At 46.5% G+C, this 21,310-nt stretch overlaps 1 protein-coding gene across 4 annotated transcripts in view; it reads right to left on the bottom strand.

The window, feature by feature from the left end:
• Window positions 1-19,026: 19,026 nt before the first annotated feature.
• LOC137424742 (uncharacterized) overlaps window positions 19,027-21,310 on the bottom strand; it is a 105,357-nt gene continuing 103,073 nt past the window's right edge. For all 4 annotated transcript variants that reach the window (XM_078775870.1, XM_078775871.1, XM_078775869.1 and 1 more), the window contains exon 20: window positions 19,027-19,697. The gene's annotated coding sequence lies outside the window, so the exon portion shown is untranslated. The remainder of the gene's footprint in view (window positions 19,698-21,310) is intronic.

Raw genomic sequence — 21,310 nt, 5'->3', positions numbered from 1 at the left:
AAGTGCAAAAAGTGTTTTTTCCACACTAATACAAGTGCAAAAGTGGTTTCCTGCACCAACACAAGTGCGAAAAGTGGTTTTTCAACACTAACACAAGTGCGAAAAGTGTTTTTTCCACACTAATACAAGTGCAAAAGTGGTTTCCTGCACCAACACGAGTGCGAAAAGTGGTTTTTCAACACTAACACAAGTGTGAAAAGTTGTTTTTCAACACTAACACAAGTGCGAAAAGTGGTTTTTCAACACTAACACAAGTGCGAAAAGTGGTTTTTCTACACTAATACAAGTGCAAAAGTGGTTTCCTGCACCAAAACAAGTGCGAAAAGTGGTTTTTCAACACTAACACAAGTGCGAAAAGTGGTTTTTCAACACTATCACAAGTGCAAAAAGTGTTTTTTCCACACTAATACAAGTGCAAAAGTGTTTCCTGCACCAACACAAGTGCGAAAAGTGGTTTTTCAACACTAACACAAGTGCAAAAAGTGGTTTTTCAACACTAACACAAGTGCAAAAAGTGGTTTTTCAACACTAACACAAGTGCGAAAAGTGGTTTTTCAACACTAACACAAGTGCGAAAAGTGGTTTTTCCACACTAACACAAGTGCGAAAAGTGGTTTATCAACACTAACACAAGTACGAAAAGTGGTTTTTCAACACTAACACAAGTGCGAAAAGTGGTTTCCTGCACCAACACAAGTGCGAAAAGTGGTTTATCAACACTAACACAAGTGCGAAAAGTGGTTTTTCAACACTATCACAAGTGCAAAAAGTGTTTTTTCCACACTAATACAAGTGCAAAAGTGGTTTCCTGCACCAACACAAGTGCAAAAAGTGGTTTATCAACACTAACACAAGTGCGAAAAGTGGTTTTTCAACACTAACACAAGTGCGAAAAGTGTTTTTTCCACACTAATACAAGTGCAAAAGTGGTTTCCTGCACCAACACAAGTGCGAAAAGTGGTTTTTCAACACTAACACAAGTGTGAAAAGTGGTTTTTCAACACTAACACAAGTGCGAAAAGTGGTTTTTCAACACTAACACAAGTGCGAAAAGTGGTTTTTCAACACTAACACAAGTGCGAAAAGTGTTTTTTCCACACTAATACAAGTGCAAACGTGGTTTCCTGCACCAACACAAGTGCGAAAAGTGGTTTTTCAACACTAACACAAGTGTGAAAAGTGGTTTTTCAACACTAACACAAGTGCGAAAAGTGGTTTTTCAACACTAACACAAGTGCGAAAAGTGGTTTTTCTACACTAATACAAGTGCAAAAGTGGTTTCCTGCACCAACACAAGTGCGAAAAGTGGTTTTTCAACACTAACACAAGTGCGAGAATTGGTTTTTCAACACTATCACAAGTGCAAAAAGTGTTTTTTCCACACTAATACAAGTGCAAAAGTGGTTTCCTGCACCAACACAAGTGCGAAAAGTGGTTTTTCAACACTAACACAAGTGCGAAAAGTGGTTTTTCAACACTAACACAAGTGCGGAAAGTGGTTTTTCCACACTAATACAAGTGCAAAAGTGGTTTCCTGCACCAACACAAGTGCGAAAAGTGGTTTTTCAACACTAACACAAGTGCGAAAAGTGGTTTTTCCACACTAACACAAGTGCGAAAAGTGGTTTATCAACACTAACACAAGTACGAAAAGTGGTTTTTCAACACCAACACAAGTGCGAAAAGTGGTTTCCTGCACCAACACAAGTGCGAAAAGTGGTTTATCAACACTAACACAAGTGCGAAAAGTGGTTTTTCAACACTATCACAAGTGCAAAAAGTGTTTTTTCCACACTAATACAAGTGCAAAAGTGGTTTCCTGCACCAACACAAGTGCAAAAAGTGGTTTATCAACACTAACACAAGTGCGAAAAGTGGTTTTTCAACACTAACACAAGTGCGAAAAGTGTTTTTTCCACACTAATACAAGTGCAAAAGTGGTTTCCTGCACCAACACAAGTGCGAAAAGTGGTTTTTCAACACTAACACAAGTGTGAAAAGTGGTTTTTCAACACTAACACAAGTGCGAAAAGTGGTTTTTCAACACTAACACAAGTGCGAAAAGTGGTTTTTCAACACTAACACAAGTGCGAAAAGTGTTTTTTCCACACTAATACAAGTGCAAACGTGGTTTCCTGCACCAACACAAGTGCGAAAAGTGGTTTTTCAACACTAACACAAGTGTGAAAAGTGGTTTTTCAACACTAACACAAGTGCGAAAAGTGGTTTTTCAACACTAACACAAGTGCGAAAAGTGGTTTTTCTACACTAATACAAGTGCAAAAGTGGTTTCCTGCACCAACACAAGTGCGAAAAGTGGTTTTTCAACACTAACACAAGTGCGAAAAGTGGTTTTTCAACACTAACACAAGTGCGGAAAGTGGTTTTTCCACACTAATACAAGTGCAAAAGTGGTTTCCTGCACCAACACAAGTGCGAAAAGTGGTTTTTCAACACTAACACAAGTGTGAAAAGTGGTTTTTCAACACTATCACAAGTGCAAAAAGTGTTTTTTCCACACTAATACAAGTGCAAAAGTGGTTTCCTGCACCAACACAAGTGCGAAAAGTGGTTTTTCAACACTAACACAAGTGCGAAAAGTGGTTTTTCAACACTAACACAAGTGCGAAAAGTGGTTTTTCCACACTAATACAAGTGCAAAAGTGGTTTCCTGCACCAACACAAGTGCGAAAAGTGGTTTTTCAACACTAACACGAGTGCGAAAAGTGGTTTTTCAACACTATCACAAGTGCAAAAAGTGTTTTTTCGACACTAATACAAGTGCAAAAGTGGTTTCCTGCACCAACACAAGTGCGAAAAGTGGTTTATCAACACTAACACAAGTGCGAAAAGTGGTTTTTCAACACTATCACAAGTGCAAAAAGTGTTTTTTCCACACTAATACAAGTGCAAAAGTGGTTTCCTGCACCAACACAAGTGCAAAAAGTGGTTTATCAACACTAACACAAGTGCGAAAAGTGGTTTTTCAACACTAACACAAGTGCGAAAAGTGTTTTTTCCACACTAATACAAGTGCAAAAGTGGTTTCCTGCACCAACACAAGTGCGAAAAGTGGTTTTTCAACACTAACACAAGTGTGAAAAGTGGTTTTTCAACACTAACACAAGTGCGAAAAGTGGTTTTTCAACACTAACACAAGTGCGAAAAGTGTTTTTTCCACACTAATACAAGTGCAAAAGTGGTTTCCTGCACCAACACAAGTGCGAAAAGTGGTTTTTCAACACTAACACAAGTGTGAAAAGTGGTTTTTCAACACTAACACAAGTGCGAAAAGTGGTTTTTCAACACTAACACAAGTGCGAAAAGTGGTTTTTCTACACTAATACAAGTGCAAAAGTGGTTTCCTGCACCAACACAAGTGCGAAAAGTGGTTTTTCAACACTAACACAAGTGCAAAAAGTGGTTTTTCAACACTAACACAAGTGCAAAAAGTGGTTTTTCAACACTAACACAAGTGCGAAAAGTGGTTTTTCAACACTAACACAAGTGCGAAAAGTGGTTTTTCCACACTAATACAAGTGCAAAAGTGGTTTCCTGCACCAACACAAGTGCAAAAAGTGGTTTTTCAACACTAACACAAGTGCGAAAAGTGGTTTTTCCACACTAATACAAGTGCAAAAGTGGTTTCCTGCACCAACACAAGTGCGAAAAGTGGTTTTTCAACACTAACACAAGTGCGAAAAGTGATTTTTCAACACTAACACAAGTGCGAAAAGTGGTTTTTCCACACTAATACAAGTGCAAAAGTGGTTTCCTGCACCAACACAAGTGCGAAAAGTGGTTTTTCAACACTAACACAAGTGCGAAAAGTGGTTTTTCAACACTATCACAAGGTCAAAAAGTGTTTTTTCCACACTAATACAAGTGCAAAAGTGGTTTCCTGCACCAACACAAGTGCGAAAAGTGGTTTTTCAACACTAACACAAGTGCGAAAAGTGGTTTTTCAACACTAACACAAGTGCGAAAAGTGGTTTTTCAACAATAACACAAGTGCAAAAAGTGGTTTATCCACACTAATACAAGTGCAAAAGTGGTTTCCTGCACCAACACAAGTGCGAAAAGTGGTTTTTCAACACTAACACAAGTGTGAAAAGTGGTTTTTCAACACTATCACAAGTGCAAAAAGTGATTTTTCCACACAAATACAAGTGCAAAAGTGGTTTCCTGCAACAACACAAGTGCGAAAAGTGGTTTTTCAACACTAACACAAGTGCGAAAAGTGGTATTTCAACACTATCACAAGTGCAACAAGTGTTTTTTCACACTAATGCAAGTGCAAAAGTGGTTTCCTGCACCAACACAAGTGCGAAAAGTGGTTTTTCAACACTAACACAAGTGCGAAAAGTGTTTTTTCCACACTAATACAAGTGCAACAGTGGTTTCCTGCACCAACACAAGTGCGAAAAGTGGTTTTTCAACACTAACACAAGTGCGAAAAGTGGTTTTTCCACACTAATACAAGTGCAAAAGTGGTTTCCTGCACCAACACAAGTGCGAAAAGTGGTTTTTCAACACTAACACAAGTGCGAAAAGTGGTTTTTCCACACTAATACAAGTGCAAAAGTGATTTCCTGCACCAACACAAGTGCGAAAAGTGGTTTTTCAACACTAACACAAGTGCGAAAAGTGGTTTTTCAACACTATCACAAGTGCAAAAAGTGTTTTTTCAACACTAATACAAGTGCAAAAGTGGTTTCCTGCACCAACACAAGTGCGAAAAGTGGTTTATCAACACTAACACAAGTGCGAAAAGTGGTTTTTCAACACTATCACAAGTGCAAAAAGTGTTTTTTCCACACTAATACAAGTGCAAAAGTGGTTTCCTGCAGCAACACAAGTGCGAAAAGTGGTTTATCAACACTAACACAAGTGCAAAAAGTGGTTTTTCAACACTAACACAAGTGCGAAAAGTGTTTTTTCCACACTAATACAAGTGCAAAAGTGGTTTCCTGCACCAACACAAGTGCGAAAAGTGATTTTTCAACACTAACACAAGTGTGAAAAGTGGTTTTTCAACACTAACACAAGTGCGAAAAGTGGTTTTTCAACACTAACACAAGTGCGAAAAGTGTTTTTTCCACACTAATACAAGTGCAAAAGTGGTTTCCTGCACCAACACAAGTGCGAAAAGTGGATTTTCAACACTAACACAAGTGTGAAAAGTTGTTTTTCAACACTAACACAAGTGCGAAAAGTGGTTTTTCAACACTATCACAAGTGCAAAAAGTGTTTTTTCCACACTAATACAAGTGCAAAAGTGGTTTCCTGCACCAACACAAGTGCGAAAAGTGGTTTTTCAACACTAACACAAGTGCGAAAAGTGGTTTTTCAACACTAACACAAGTGCGAAAAGTGGTTTTTCAACACTAACACAAGTGCGAAAAGTGGTTTTTCCACACTAATACAAGTGCAAAAGTGGTTTCCTGCACCAACACAAGTGCGAAAAGTGGTTTTTCAACACTAACACAAGTGTGAAAAGTGGTTTTTCAACACTATCACAAGTGCAAAAAGTGTTTTTTCCACACAAATACAAGTGCAAAAGTGGTTTCCTGCAACAACACAAGTGCGAAAAGTGGTTTTTCAACACTAACACAAGTGCGAAAAGTGGTTTTTCAACACTATCACAAGTGCAAAAAGTGTTTTTTCACACTAATGCAAGTGCAAAAGTGGTTTCCTGCACCAACACAAGTGCGAAAAGTGGTTTTTCAACACTAACACAAGTGCGAAAAGTGTTTTTTCCACACTAATACAAGTACAAAAGTGGTTTCCTGCACCAACACAAGTGCGAAAAGTGGTTTTTCAACACTAACACAAGTGCGGAAAGTGGTTTTTCCACACTAATACAAGTGCAAAAGTGGTTTCCTGCACCAACACAAGTGCGAAAAGTGGTTTTTCAACACTAACACAAGTGCGAAAAGTGGTTTTTCAACACTAACACAAGTGCAAAAAGTGGTTTTTCTACACTAATACAAGTGCAAAAGTGGTTTCCTGCACCAACACAAGTGCGAAAAGTGGTTTTTCAACACTAACACAAGTGCGAGATTGGTTTTTCAACACTATCACAAGTGCAAAAAGTGTTTTTTCCACACTAATACAAGTGCAAAAGTGGTTTCCTGCACCAACACAAGTGCGAAAAGTGGTTTTTCAACACGAACACAAGTGCGAAAAGTGGTTTTTCAACACTAACACAAGTGCGGAAAGTGGTTTTTCCACACTAATACAAGTGCAAAAGTGGTTTCCTGCACCAACACAAGTGCGAAAAGTGGTTTTTCAACACTAACACAAGTGTGAAAAGTGGTTTTTCAACACTATCACAAGTGCAAAAAGTGTTTTTTCCACACTAATACAAGTGCAAAAGTGGTTTCCTGCACCAACACAAGTGCGAAAAGTGGTTTTTCAACACTAACACAAGTGCGAAAAGTGGTTTTTCAACACTAACACAAGTGCGAAAAGTGGTTTTTCAACACTATCACAAGTGCAAAAAGTGTTTTTTCGACACTAATACAAGTGCAAAAGTGGTTTCCTGCACCAACACAAGTGCGAAAAGTGGTTTATCAACACTAACACAAGTGCGAAAAGTGGTTTTTCAACACTATCACAAGTGCAAAAAGTGTTTTTTCCACACTAATACAAGTGCAAAAGTGGTTTCCTGCACCAACACAAGTGCAAAAAGTGGTTTATCAACACTAACACAACACTAACAGAGGATGTAACGAGAGTGTACACCTGTGGTGAGTGTTACAGAGTGTGTAACGGGAGAGTGTGCGCAAGAGGATGTGCGAGAAAGGTGTGTAACGGATGGGTGCATGAGTACAGAGTGCGCTGTCAAGAGTAACGGTGAGTGCGCGACCAAGAGTGGTGGTGAAAGTGGTAAGAGTGACACGGAGCGTGAGTTGGTTGTGGCAGGTGAGAGAGGATGTACACCTGGAATGGAAGGATGCACACCTGGAATGGTAGAGCGTGTGTGGGAATGCACACTGAAATTGGTAGTGAGGCACGTGGTTGGCTGTGCAAGTGAGAGCACACCTGTGGTCGTCACAGAGGAGGTGACCGAGGAGGGGGCGCAAAGAGGTGTGTTGGTGAGGTGTGCGAACGACGAGTGTGTGCAAAGATGTGCGGTGGTCAGGTGTGTGACCAAGTCTGTAAGCGGATTTGAGTGTACCTGGGTGTGTCAGGGAAGGTGCAATGACAAAGAGCATGGAGACAGCTGGATGTATGAGCAAGGAACGGGCTGCGGGGTGTGAGCATGCAAGTGAAGCATCGACGGTAACCGGGTTAGCGGTTAGAGCAACGTATAGCCGAATCGGGCCTTCGGTGCGAACCAGGCAGCTTTGCGTGCCGCGGGGATCCACGGCGGTTTTGAAAGAACCGCCGTGCGAGATCCACGCCGGGCCGCGCTTTGAACGGCCGCGTCCGTGCTCCACAAGGCGGAGCGAGCAGCCCGATAGGAAGGGTCGTCATGGCGACCCCTTTTTGTTGAGGCGTTCCGGCAGGTCGAGATCGGGCCATTGGACGGCTCCGTGCCGAGGTGGTGCATGGGCTCTCGGCCCGGGTAAGCGTCCTTCCCTGCACCGAGTGCCGGATGCATCCAGCCGCTGGCACCAAGCAACCCGCATTCATTGCTCGGCTTTGCGAAGCCGATCTTTGGAGATGAATTGGCGCACCGAGAGGCACTAGTGAGTAGACGTGTGACGATGATAGTGGTTTGGACCCGAAATTGCAAAGCAAAATTTGATGATTGGCAGAGTGATGATTGGTAGTGATTGGCAAATTTTTAATTGGCTGAAATTTGGTGAGCAAAATTTATAGTGAAAGATACCCGATGTGGTGGGATGGCAACTCTGCCATCTCTCACCACGGGGGCAAAGGAGCACTAGTTTTATGGGGTTTATGGCAGTGAAAACTAGCCCGGGAGGGTTAGGATATAATGATAGGGATCTAGAGAAGATGACCTTAGGTAACGTTAAGATTAGGTAGTGACAATGATACCTGTAGTGGGGACGCAGGTAGATTAGTGTGGATGATAATGACGTGGTATGTGCTTAGTTTAAAGGGAAGACGGGGAGCACTAAGTTAGCAGGGCAACAGGTAGTTTAGATGATGCCGTGTGAGTGTTGGAGGTGTATTCAAGTGTATTGAGCAGGGTATGAGTAACCGATTGTGATATTAGTTGTGCTGACCAAATGGTCCAGGAAGGAAGGAGGGTGCAGGTGGCACCAGGTGTGATTGCACAGGTGTGCAACGACAGGTGTATGGAGAATGGTTGTGTGGAAGACATGGAGTCTGGAGTATATGGAATATTGGAATGGATGGTCGTGGAGTGAGTATGGGGGAAACTGTGGAGTGGAGTGGATGGTGCGAAGGTGTGGATGGGGGAAAGGAGGATGGACCCCCATCACGAATACCCGGGGAGGGTAGTGTAAGTGTTAGGTAGAGGGTACAGGTAAATTGTGGTTGGATATTGGCATCTGTGGTGCGAGGTGAAAGAATGGTGTTTGGATGGGTGCATTAGTGTTGTGGAAATGGCTGGGCGTGTAGCCTGTTAGTGTGTGTAGTTGGTTTGGGCACTCCACCACTGTGAGGATGTCGGCCAGGTGAGGCCGCAGGTGGGCTCTGGGAGCCGGTAGAGTTGTTGTGGATGGGGCCCGAGGATCCGGAGGACGGACCCGGGTAGCCCAGTGCAAGAGGGCACCAAGGGGTGACAGAGCCAGGAGGGGCCTTCCCCAGTTAGTTAGGTTAGGGTGAGGAGCTAGGTAAGCTCGGGTGGCAACTACAGTGGTGGAGGTGTGCAGGTGGGTAGACCTGCTGGGAGAGCTGCACGACCCAGCCTGGAAATTGTGCAAGGGCACAGGGAGATTAATCGTGGGAGTGAGACCCCAAATTGAGAAGCACCACAGTTTGGTCAATGGGAATTTGGTTTTTAAAACCACATAGAGTAAGATTGCCAATGGTTTGGCAGGGAAAGACCCCGGGTAGTGTAAAGTGTGTTAATGTCATTTAGAGGATAGTTAGGATGAAAATCTCCTTGCACCATCTACATCCACTCACCTGAGGTGACGTAACTCCACACCATGCCATGTTTTTATTATTTTTGATGCAAATGTTTTGAATGTGAGACGCATCATGACGTGGGTGTGACATTGTGCTTTGTTATTCCTTCTCTCCCTCCTTATGAGGATTGATGATGAATTGGGTGATGGCAAATTTTGGCTAAAAGGGATTGAACCAACGAATTTGGAGTAGGGGAAATATGGGGAAGACGTGACATAAGCGACAAATTTGTAAAGGTGTAGATTTTGTAAATATGTTGTAAGGGCAAGGGTAGAGTAGGTGACAGGGGGGGTGACGTACGGTAGGGACGAGCTTTCTCACTTCACTCTCCGTACGCACTTCGCCTTGCATTGCCTTATTGATGTGTACCCTTGTGACCTTACCCCTCGCTCATCTGTCTTTTCCCCCTTTTGTCTCCCACATGAGGACCTGTGCGCCACTGGGCGCCGAGGGGAGCGTGCGTGAGTCCGCCATTGTGCGCCCGGAACTCCCAGAACCAGCCTTCTGCATCGATGCACCACATTATGGACCACATGTTTGTGGCTGAGCACCACTTATGGACCCCATGGGTTGGGGCATGGCCCCTCTGCTGGAACCGGCCCTGAAGGCCCGAAATCTTGCTGGCGGACCTTGGCCACAGGGCACCGATGCCCCACAGGTGAACCATACATAGTCGGCCCCCTGTGGGCCATAAATAAAAGAAATGGACACGTTGGGTGCATTTTATTATTGCAAATAGGCCGCCAGCAAAGAAGATGACAACACCAGGAAAATAGCAATAGCCAGCAGAGGGAGCCGAAGAGCAAGAGACCACCAGCAGGGTTAGGGGTTTGTTTGTTGTTTTTATTTTATTGACCAATGATGACTGTGCACCGATTGGTGCTTGAGGGTGTGTTGGTGCGTTTTGGGTGCTTCATGGTGCGTCGATGCAGAGCAGACTGTCTCCCCCCCCAAAAATAACAATCACAGGTCCTGGGTTAGTTTTGTAAATAAAGTAACGTCACTGTAAATAATGCTCCCCACCGTCAATGTATAGTTTGAAGACCATTCCGCAATTCGGTTAGCTGTGGGCGTGATTCTGTTAGGCAGGGTGCAATGGAGCAGCGGGACATATTTATTTATGTTTTAAAACTGTTGCACTCAGGGCCAGGTTAAAAGTAGAGGGAACTACACCTACGTGCCACACTAAAAGTTAAAGTTATAGGCCCGGGACGTGCCTAAGAGGAGGAGGGTGCAGTGTTGTGGATATGAGAATGTTTTTTTGTTGTTGTTGTTGTAGTGTAAATTGTTGTAAAGTATCGCCCTCCTTGCTCCAGTGTTGTATAAAGATCAAAGGGGCGTTCCCGTAGTTAGTTCCATAAAACATACATGGAGGACACCATAATACCCCTGTTCAGTAGTTTATTTCCTTATTATGTGTATTAGGGTAAGGCCTTGTCTTCCATTAAGATGACACTCCATTGCACGAAGTGAAATAAGATAGATCCCCCTTCATTCCCATTCCCAAAACCTCCATTTCCAGCTACATCCCCTCCAAGCCTCCATTGCCAACTGCACTGGGCAGTTTGCCAGGTTTGTTACAGCTGTGGGTTGTTGATTTTGCCCCAAAGCCGCCATTAAGCATGTGCTCAGCTCGGGGAAGAAGGGCGTGCCCGCCCATCGTCATCAAGGGTGGAGTCAGAGGGCCTGTGCCCACCAATCAGGGCCGAAGCGAGCTCACCGAGGGGCGTGTCCTGAAGGCTGGCGGCTTGATCGCCTGAGGCGCTATAAAAGCGCGCGCGCAAGAGCCGAGTAGTGGTTGGACAGAGAGACGTGCAGGTGGTTGGACAGAGAGACGTGCAGGTGGTTGGACAGAGAGACGTGCAGGTGGTTGGACAGAGAGACGTGCAGGTTGTTGGACAGAGAGACGTACAGGTGGTTGGACTGAGTACGAGAAGAGTTGAGTTGAGTACGAGAAGAGTTGAGTAAGGAATCCCTAAAAGAGCAGCTTCAGCCACAGCAGCAGCAGCCACAGCAGCTTCAGCCACAGCAGCTTCGGGGCCTTGACGGCAGTTTCGAACGGGGCCGCAAAGGAACGGCGGCTGCAAAACGCGCCGATCGAGAAAGGGGCGGCGGCTGCTAATCCCCGACCCGACCGTGCTGCGGGTCCAGCTGAACCTTCCTCCCCCTCCAGCCATCCACCTCCTGCCATTCCTATCATCATTCCCCGCGTGAGTCTGTCTTTGTTTGTTCTGTCCTGGGGTTAATTAAGACTGTAGGTAAGCTAATAATTGCACTGTGTCTCTGATTCTTCTGTATATTATTTTATTATCCTTCCTTCTCCTTGGTTACTTTGAGCGTGTAAATAATAAATCCTGTTCCTCTTCTGTACGTCTTCTTCTTCCTCTTTACATTCGGTCGCTTTAGAGGTTTCCAAATTGAATACTTGTGGCGCGATTTCGGCCAACGTCCAGGAATCGGGTTAGTCGGGGTAACTGTTCGGTCGCGGTGCCATCCGCTCGGCAAAACAACATCCTAGCCGCGTCCGTAACAATATATTATACATATATATATATAGATATACATATATAGTTGCGGTTTTGAGTCTGTCAAGTGAGTGTAATAAAGGTTAAAGTCTGTCCCCGATAGTTAGTCACACAAGCAACATGTAGCCTCTCAATAGTATAGTTTTGTCTTCGTATTTGTGAGCTTAGTTCCCTTCCAGTTTTAATTCTGCATTGAGTACGAGCCAGGTAGATAGGCCCTACTTGCCACCGATTTCCCAGCCACCCTAGCCTCGATCCAGTTTGCTAAGCATTGGGTGATCATTGGCCGAGTTAACACGAGGTAGGCCTAGGATTGGGGAGAGTCGAGGCGGAGCGGCAGAAGCAATGACGGTAAGCACGAGCCGCCAATCAGAGCTCGGGGGTTGTGGCGGCGGCGTGGCGGCACAGGGCGTGGTGAGAAGAGTCGGGTGAGTTCCAGAAAGTTCGGGGGCCGTAGCTATAAAGAACCGCTGCGCAAAAGCCCTCGACAGGACTTGACTTGCTGCGAGAGAGAGAGATAAAAGGACTTGCATCGGAGGGCTAAGAGGACTAACGCGTGAACTCGCAGAGGAGAGAGAGAGAGACAAGAGGACTGCTGCCTGATGAACTTGACCATTGCACGGGAACGCGCGCTAACCAACACCAAGTGTATTGAAGAAGAGGAGTTGGTCACTACATATACGCGGGCGCAGACAAGCGTGTTTATAACGAAATAGCGCATTTCAGCCACGCGAATGAACAAGGCTGAGTAACCGCCAGCCGCGCTTAAGTCCGCCCTCTACCGTTTCGCCCCGATCATCCCTTTGTTCGAGAGACGCGCTACGAGTCCCTGCCTTCGCCTGCCACCATCTTCGAGGGACGTGCCGGGGCCGTGGAGAGCGGGACGGAGGCCGTCTCTGGACGACGACATCGACGTGTGGGGAGCACCTGCCCATCTGCAATCCCCTGTGTGAGTGTGAGACGGCCCCGTTGTCCCAGGGATAAGTTAAGACTGTTTAAGGATTGCTCTGTGTCTCTTCGTCCTTGAACTGTATATGCGTGTGGGAATAAATAAACCCTTGTTCTTTCTTTCTGATTCGATCGTTCCTTTGGTTTCCTCAATTGACTAAGCGTGGCACGATTAAGATCGCTCCAATCGGGTTCCACTATTTAAAACTGCGCGGGCCACGTGTACGCAATCCGCTCGGCGTACTAACACCATACGTGGTTCATGTGAGGCTTGTTTCCTCGCTCCCAGGGCAGCGAGGGTACTTAGGTACGAGCGAAAAGTAGTCCCGAAACCCTACGCCACGTGTGTCCGGGAGGGACGTAATAAGTCTCGGTTCCGCCAGGCCCAGTAAAGACAAGGGGATGAATCCCCCCTTGATAAGGGGAAGAAGGCCTGCGTTGAGAACCGTAACAATTGGTAGTCAGGAGTGGGATTTGGAACCTGGGACAAAAAATTTTGGGACAAAATTTTTGGACAAAATTTTGGACACCAATTGTACATATTGGCCGTAGCAATTGGTGTCAGGAGTGTGGGATTGGACCCGGAGTGTGCTTCACGCACTTGAAAATGCGAGTGGATGAAATTTAGTTTTAAATTCAAATTTTTAAATTTGTGCCATGGCTAGCCAAAGCGGTCGAATGCCGGTGGGGGTAGAAAATGAGGTAGATGAGGAGGAATTAATGACCCAGGACCCACGGCAAGAATTGGGAGAAGAGGAGGACATTGATGAGGGGCCGGCAGTCGGGGTAGAAAATGGAGGCGCCTCGCACGTGGCAGCGGAAGCCGAGCCCGCGGTGCCAAGGTACATGCAATTATTTATGGCGCAAATACAGGCATCCATAAAGATGGAGTGGGATCGACTGAATGGCAAAATGGACACCCAAGAAAATAAATTTAAAGAAATGGGTGGCCAATTGAAAGAAATGGGGGACAAATCCACCCGGGAATTGTTCGAGTGGAAAAAGGGGTTGGAAAACAAAATGGACATCCAAAAGAATCAATTGGGAAAAATGAGGGTGGCGTCGAAAAAGGAAATAAAAGAGGCAGGGAAGGACATAAGGCGCAAGCTGAGCGAGGAGGTCGCAAAGGGATGCCACGAGTTAACGCAGTGCGAGGAACGCGGGGAGAGCGAGGTTGGGCAGAGCGCAGCTAAGTGGACCAAGGGAATAGAAATCGCGACTCGGGGTGTGGAAAAGCCGACGGCCGTCGAATTGGAAAAAGAAATTTTATGCGCACCGGCGGTCGTCGAGGAAATAGAAGAAATAAAAGAAATAGTTGAAATTGGGGCCGAAGAGACGGCAGAGATAGAGTCGGGGAATGTATCACGGGAGGTAGAAATGGAACCTGAACAAAGTTTGCATTTGCACTGTGATGTCGGGCTTGCTAACCCCAATTAAAGTTTGCAGGTGGTGCTGCCGCGGAAGAAGGTCCCTAAGGTGAGCAGGAGTGTGTATGGCAGGGAAAGATTTTTGGCGTGCTTGGGATCGAGACGGAGCCCGGGCGCTCGTGGAAGGTCCTTTTTGCGGTGTACATGAGCGACTGGCGCACGTGTGTGAAAAAAGTGTGCACCAGAACGCGAGTGTATGATGGAATGTGAGTGGGAAGAGTGCGTCGAAGAAGAGTGTGAAATAGAGTGTGCGATGGCCGAGGAGAGTGAGAGAGAATGCACACCAGAGCGTGTTGTAGAGAGTGTGCAGGAGTGCACACCAGAGCACGTGATTGGGTGTGTACCAGAAGAGTGCACACCCGTGGACGTTGCGGAGTACGTAACGGAGGGGTGTACGCGAGGGTGTGCGAAGGCTGATTGTGTTACGGAGTGTGTAACAGGGAAGTGTGCGGTAAAGGAGTGTGTGGGGGAAAAGCGTGTAATGGAGTGCGTGAGAGTATGAGTGCGCCGAGGTGTGCAGGTACGAGTACGGTGTGCGAGAAAGAATGCACACCGGACCGTGTGCAGAGAGACCATGCAGTAACAAAATGTATGGAGTGTATGGGAGGCGCTGGAGCGCCGCGTTTTGCGAGTGAGGAACGGGTGGCGTGGGGTGAGAATGCGGCCCGAGCATCGACGCAGACCGGGGGAGCATTTAGGGCGACGTATAGCCGATGTGAGCCCTCGGTGCGTGGTGTGCTTTGTGTGCGGCGGGGATCGGTGCCGCGGCGGTCTCACAAGGACCGGCGTGCACGGTTCGCGCCGGGCCATGCCCTGTATGGTTGGTGCCGCATCGTGGCAGTAAAGGTGATCGGCATGGTTCAAGGGGGGGTAGGAGAGGCCAGAGCCGCGCCCCCTGGCGGCTGCGGTGCTCCGACCATGGGCGGTTGGGCCATCGTGCGTGGTACTGCAAGGCTCCACACGCAGGGATGGCACCCTGAACCTTGGCCCAACAAAGCCTCCTCCCCTGAATCGAAAATGCCGGACAGACCCAACCTACAGGCGACAAACCACCCGCATACATCGCTCGGCTTTTCGAAGACGAGCTCTGAAAATGTATTTCCACACAAAGAGGCTCGAGTGTAGCGGACGATTAGCAATAGTGTTAGCGAATGGTACCCGGCGTGGAGGGAACGGTGATTTCACCATTCCTCACGTTGGGGCTCATGAGCATTAGATTAGGGGGATGGCAGTGACATGCACATGGAGGGACCAGCGATGGTTACCTCCATGGGGCACTGAAGCTCGCCGAGGGCGGGCTAGGATAATTGTTAGGGAATTTAGAGGACAGTAGAGACAAAATATTTAAGTAGGGACATTTGTACCTGTAGTGGGGACGTAGAGAGATTAGAAGGATGTTAATGACGAGGGAAGTGCTTAGTGTAAGGGAAGACAGGGAAGCACCAGTTTTAGAGGAAGTAGTCAGCTAGATGATGCTGTGTGTGTGAGGATTGTATTGAGCAAATGAGGAATTGGTTGAGAATAACCAGGAATTGTGTACTGAGACAGATGGAGTTGTGTTGGAGTGTATGGGAAAAGGTGGATGAGCACAAAAGGTGTGCGAGAAAAGTGGTGTGCGAGATAAATGGTGTGGAATGAGTAGTGTGGAATGCTTGGTGTGGGATAAAAGGTGTGGAATGCATGGTGCGAAGGAGTGAATGGGGGGAGATGGACCCCTTCACGAATACCCGGGGTGGGTAGTTTAAAGCCAGGTAGCGGGCTTAGGTAAATTGTTTGGATATTGACACCTGTGGTGCAGGAAGTGGCAAGTAGTGCTTGATTGGGTGCATGAGTCTATTAAATGGCTGGGCGTGTGGGCTTTGTTGGTGCGTATGGTTATTGGGGCACTCCGCCACTGGAAGTCTGTCGGCCAGGTGAGGCCGCAGGTAGGCTCCGGGAGCCAGTTAGAGTTGTGAGTAGTTGCTCAATGGGGCCCGAGGATCCAAGAGAAGGACCCGGGTAGCCCAATGCCAGAGAGGGCATCAGAGGGGTAGAGTGCCAGGATGGGACATAATAAGTCTCGGTTCCGCCAGGCCCAGTAAAGACAAGGGGATTAATCCCCCCTTGATAAGGGGAAGAAGGCCTGCGTAGAGAACCGTAACAATATATATATAATATAATATATAGAAACTGAACATCAAAAGAAACTTATCCCTTTCATTTTTTGAAATGTGCAGCTTTGTAAGCTCGTTTCTTCAATTGTAATGGCTGATTATGTAGCGGGAACTTAACTTCAATCACCTTGTTGATCAACAATGGCATGCTTGAGTGGTTCTGTATCGGGATCTCTCCCTTTAAACAATGACCCTCATAATGAAATCCTTCAGTTCTCGTGGTTAGCCATTCATTAATGCTGTCTATAGTCACTTTAGAGGCTTCTGACAGAGAAAACAACAAGAAAATTCAGATGCCACGCCTGACATCTGAACAACGTTTAAGAGCAATTGGGATGCTTGAGGCTGGTGTAAGCCAGCGAACAATTGCCCAACGTCTTGGTTGCTCACAGCCTGCAATCGACATCTTGCACCGAGGAGATCAACGGCTGTCTATCGGAAAATGCGCATTCAAGGCTTGCAGGAGTGGGACAGACTTCCCCAGGACCGCATCAGCCGCCTGATACAGAGCATGCGTAGGAGGTGTACAGCCTGCATCACAGCTCAGGGAGGACACACACGACATTGAGGACTGCTGTCATTCTGTCCTTGACTGTTCGGAGTGTTGTGTCCATTCCTGTGTCATTTTGTTTTGACTGTATTCAGGTGTGTGCCTTTGTGTTGTAGTGCTGTGACTTTTGTTGCACCACCCCTTGTGATGTTCATGCTTTTTCCTTTTTTGTGATTGAGGCAACCTCTTATTTTTGACATGTTTCGTAAACAGCTGATCTTTACCTCTGTGTTCAAATATTTTTCATTTTTGCGTGGAGGATTTCAATGAATGTCCTTTTAAATATTTCAAAAGTTCATTTTGATGTTAGATATATATATATATATATATATATATATATATATATATATATATATATATATATATATATATATTGTTACGGAAACGAAGTACGGCGCTCCCCTTAGCGGGGGGGTGGGGGGGAGGGAGGGTTAATCCCCCTTCTATTTGCACTGGCCGTCTCCGATCCTGAAGCTACCCCGCTCCACAAGGCAGGTGGGTAACTCAGCTCGAAACCACGGATAAGATGTTATTTTGCCGAGCGGTTTTAGCAGCCCACGGTTCGAGCCATTAACGAAGACTAACCCGATTAGAACCGTTGGCCGAAATCGTGCCACAGGAACTCAATGTGGAAACCTCTAAAATGAACGGATGTGAAGGAAAGAAGGCAAAGGTAGGAAGAACACAGGTATTTAATACTAACTATTGTACAAAACCAAAGAAACCAAGGGAGAAGGAAAGAAACGAAAGCAATTTACAGAAGAAGAAGAAGACACAGTGCAATTCTTAAAACAAGCTTAATTTATACCCCAGACAACACAGACAGACAGACGACAGTCAGACTTCCACGAATGGGGAATGAAGGCAGGAACGAATGGCTGAAAGGGGAGGAAGGTTCAGGTGGGACTGCAGAACGGCCGGGCCGGGAGCGAGCAGCCGCCGGCTCTCCACCCTCGGGTCCACACCGCCGGGATGCTTGCAGCAACGCGTCGGAGCTTGTCGTGGCAAGGCTGGTTGGAACAGCGTCTCCCTCGCTCATACTCCCGCAGGTTGCGCGTCTCTCTTCACTCGTCTGACTCCCTCAATCCTCTCCCTCCCTCAATCATCTGCCTCCCTCAATCATCTGCCTCCCTCAATCATCTGACGGTGGGGGCTCATGCCACGGGTTTTATAGGCCACACCCTCGAATCTTCCTGAACCTCCTCGAAGTTTCTTTCCTCCGCCCTCTCAGGCCAAACCCCTCATGCTTGGTTGGTTGATTGGGGGCTGGCTCACTCCTCCTTCTGATGACGAGGTGGGGCCACACCCATCTTCCCCGAGTGGACCGCGTGTTCAATGGAGGGCGAATGCAGTTGGCAATAATGCGGTTGGCAATGACGCAGTTGGAAATTCGGTTGGCAATGACGTTTTGGGGAATTAAAAGGGGGATCTATCTTATTTCATTTGGTGCAATGCAGAGTCAACTAATGGAAAACAGAGCCTTAAACTGACATAGAATAATGAGATTGTAGCGGTTCCCGCTGAATGTACACAATCGCCTTGCACCTGCCAGGACGCGGCCAGGGCGTGATCGCCATGCCGGGCTCGTCCGGACGGGCCCAGACGCGCCTCTCCTTGGCATGCCCAGATTCGCTGTTCCCGGGCACGCCCGAACCTCCCGGGCACGCCCGGGCTCATCTTTCCCGGGCATGCCCGCTCTCGCCTTTCCAGGGCTCGCCCAGAGCGCCCGGGCACGCCCAGCCTCGACTTGCCAGGCCGCGTCCAGGACGCCCGGGCATGTCCAGACTCGCCTTTCCAGGGCTCGCCCAGAGCGTCCGGGCATGCCCGCTCTCGCCTTTCCAGGGCTCGCCCAGAGAGCTCGGGCACGCCCAGCCTCGACTTGCCAGGCCGCGTCCAGGACGCCCGGGCATGTCCAGACTCGCCTTTCCAGGACTCGCCCTTGACACCCGGGCATGCCCGGTCTCGGTTTTCCCGGGCAAACGCCCCGGCATAAATGTGTATATATATATTGCTGCCCGATAAACGGGCTGGTTGGAATACCTGAGCTGTTTTGTTTCAATAAAGCTACTCGGACGAATTCCGTCTTTGGTCGCGTCAATTCTTTCGACTCGCGTTGGAGCGCAGCTCCTTCAAGATAACTATTTAGAAGGGCCTATGATTTTCTACATGTATGCGATGGACTAGCTAAAGGGACGACCTTTGATCTTTACACAAATGGAGGTATTTACAGGAATCATTACATTATTTACAATGGGGGTATATTTACAATGAATTACACACACAGTGCACGGTTTCCCAAATCCGTTACAATATATATATACATATATTTTTTTTTTTTTTTTTTTTTTTTTGAATACCCAATAGGCAACCCATTACAATATATATATATATATACTTCTTTTTTTTTTTTTCAAATACGATGGTGTCATGTATGTCGCTCCTCACTGGTACAGTGCTCAGTGTTTACCACATGTTGATGATTGTAAAGGCTTTTATTTATTTATTTTTGCTCTTTATCTGCATCATCCACAGCTTTCACAAATCTATATGAGAGAGCGAGAGCGAGAGCGAGAGCGAGAGAGAGAGAGAGAGAGAGAGCACAAAATATGCACCACTCTACATGTCACATATAACATGTTTGTATGCAGTACATAATTATGCAGTACATATCTGCGAGTATATCGCAGGTTTGAGGTTTGCAATCTAACCAAATGATGTTCTGTAATTAATTACCTTACCACAAGATATCACACATTTGTTGAGCTTTGCCTCTTACAAGTGTCTGTAGATAAAGAGGTTTAAATTGTTTTCAGTGAAAGGCAACCCATTCCTCTGAAAGACCCACCTGAGTTTGAAATGAGCATTTGGTCTAGTTTCTTCTTTTTTTCTTCATTGGATTTTGCTGTTGGATCGTCATCTCGATGTCTTGGTCCTCCACTTTCTTTGTCAGATATCGGCTTTGGTGTTTCCAAAACACCAGCTCCAAATCTTGAGCCTGAATACGCTCATTCATGTTGTTCAACTGAGAAGTGAAAAAACAAGCTGAGGTGGAAAAAAGTGATGAATAAAGCTCAACTTCAAAAAAGGCTTTTATTCTACCAGGTGAGTGCCCAGGGTTATTGCACCTAGTTTTACTACGTGGTCTAGGCTCCTGGAAGAGCTATGACACAGAACAGATCAGGACACAACATAACAAGGGGAACAGCAGGAGAAAGGGGCATCACCAGCAGCAGGGCGGAGGGAGAAAATAGATGGACTGACAAACATGGGATGCAGGTAACGATGAGGACTACGGGAGAACGCAAAGGGTGGACAACATGGATACAAAAGCAAATTTTTTAGGAGTGAGAGGGGGTTAACAGGTGTCGAAAAGTTCATGATTTTGGATAGAGGATGACTTGAGATGGTGGTGAACAGCTATCTTGAAGACCTTGATTGAAGATTGAAGAGTATGGAAGAAGGTTCCACAGGCGAGGAAGAAAAGGAATACCGTATTTTCCGGTGTATCAACCGCGGTTTTTTACCTACGGGAAAACCCTAAAAAAGGGGGTGCAGTTGATACACAGTAACAGAAAAATTTGCGCATTGAAAAACTGTCATATCAACGGGACGTAATCTTTATATTACTTTGGGGTTGCAGGGATGCAATGATGAATGATCGTCAATTACGTTACGAAGGTAGGTTCAACGCCGATTACTGCTGCCAGTCAAAATACAAGAAAGTTTGAAGTTTGTAATATTTGATTTTTCTATGCGTGTTTGTGAAAATGTGTACTTTCACTAGTCCTCTTTGAATGACAGGTCACATAGTGAATAGAGTGTGCTAAATAAAGACAGGATTAAGTCACAAAACAAAAGCGTCAACATCGTAAACAGGATGTTTTGCATGGGACATTATGACATACCTATTGTCTAACCAACGCCGCGGTATTATACCTATTGAAGTCGGCTTTGATGCCGCCGCATGCGCTGGGCGAATGTATAAAACGGAGAGGTCAACGGGGAGTTTCACCATTCATTCTATCCTGTTCGAGCTATCAAGACCAAGATTCACCATTCGCTTTATCCTGACCAAGACCAAGCTTCACCATTCGCTTATATCCTGACCAAGACCACGAGATGGCACCGCGATCATTCACAGCAGCTTTCAAGCTCCGTGCCTGCAGGTTTGCAGAAGAGTTTAGTAATCGGGCGGCCGGCCGACACTTCGGAATCGACGAGTCCGTCATTAGACGCTGGCGGACTAACAAGCAGACGCTGGAGACGATGCCGAAGAAGAAGGCGATGAGGGGCAAAGCAGCCCAGTGGCCGGCCTTGGAGGAGAGACTGCTAACGTGGGTGAGAGAGAAGCGAGCCGAGGGACACGTCATCGTGACACTAGCGTTGCGACTCCAGGCCCGACTCATCGCCAGGGAAACAGGGGGTCGATGACTTCACGGCCAGTACGTCTTGGGCGTACAGGTTCATGGGTCGTCATGGCCTTTCCATTCGCCGGCGAACCCACATCGCACAGAGTCTCCCTGATGACATAGCAGAGAAGACTGCTAATTTTCAGAAGTTCATGATCAAGTTCCGCAAGCAGCATGACTATCCCCTAAGCCGCATCGGCAACGCAGATCAGACGCCGCTGACCTT

This window comes from Myxine glutinosa, chromosome 4 (assembly GCF_964187855.1).
Source record: "Myxine glutinosa chromosome 4, kmMyxGlut1.1, whole genome shotgun sequence".
Lineage (NCBI taxonomy): Eukaryota > Metazoa > Chordata > Myxini > Myxiniformes > Myxinidae > Myxine > Myxine glutinosa.
The sequence above is the reverse complement of the archived record's forward strand: the minus strand, read 5'-3'. Positions and strand labels throughout refer to the sequence as shown.